Below are 1,054 nucleotides of genomic sequence, written 5' to 3' on the forward strand. Positions count from 1 at the left end.
GAGACAGAAATGGCTGACAAAAGCTGACTGTGAGAAGAGAATCGTTTACAGCAGCTGGCATTTTCGATTGTAGTAACAGGACTAGACGCTTCCTCCCTGTTCTAGCCCACAGTCTGTAAGGTCTCTCAGCTGTGGTTTCTGTGCACCGTGGCTGACTTCTGTGGCCCGTCTGTCTGCTGATGGAATGCTGGTAGCAGCTGCTTCCTGCTAGATGCTATTTATAACTAGCCAAACAGAGCAGAGGCTATCAATCAAACTCCCAGGTCTCCCGTAAGCAAGGAAGACGACTGAGCATTCACAAAAAGATTCAAGTCATAGACCAAATCAAATTAAAAGTAATAATTAGAAGGGGGGGGGGGCTGCTAGCCCATCTGTTTTGTGTGATTTGAGTGTCCAAGGCACTCAAGACTCGCACTAAAAAAGTAACAGAGCTCATGTCATATCTACACTAGAAAGGCAGACAGAACAAACCTGCAATTCATTTGTTTTAGGAAGCATCTTAGAGCAAATATTTCAAGTCCTTAAACTGTTATATCCATCAGGGTGGAGCCTGAAAAGTGAAAGGTGTGCGCGTGTGTTTAACTGACTGATGCAATATGGTGATGCAATACACTGAAACAGTCCAGAATAAAAAGGGTTTGGGGTTCTTCTTGAACAACAGGAACAGTCCTGTGGGTATTTGAATGGGACATGAGTTGTAATGTTTTAAATATCCGTCCGACACGAACAATGATTCATGATTCGTGGCTCCACAAAATTTCTATAGCATCAATTATTCAATCAGGACTATTCCCTCTCTCTGTGCCTTAATCTTTAAATCAACAAGTTCAAACAAGAACACAACGTGACAAACAATTTATTTCACTTGGATCTTTTGTTGGTCTTCTGTAATTCTATGGTGCTAATTATTACTGGACTATTCATTTTCATGTAGCATCAATACAGAGAAGTTTTTGTACTACTTTTTGAAAGATATTTTGCTTTTGCAAGGATGGAAACATTCTAGACATTTCTGTAACATTCTGTAATATTCTAGTGCTTTCTGGAACATTCC

The sequence above is a fragment of the Sinocyclocheilus grahami genome, unplaced genomic scaffold (genome assembly GCF_001515645.1).
Source record: "Sinocyclocheilus grahami isolate Dianchi unplaced genomic scaffold, SAMN03320097.WGS_v1.1 scaffold16820.1, whole genome shotgun sequence".
NCBI classification, from domain to species: domain Eukaryota; kingdom Metazoa; phylum Chordata; class Actinopteri; order Cypriniformes; family Cyprinidae; genus Sinocyclocheilus; species Sinocyclocheilus grahami.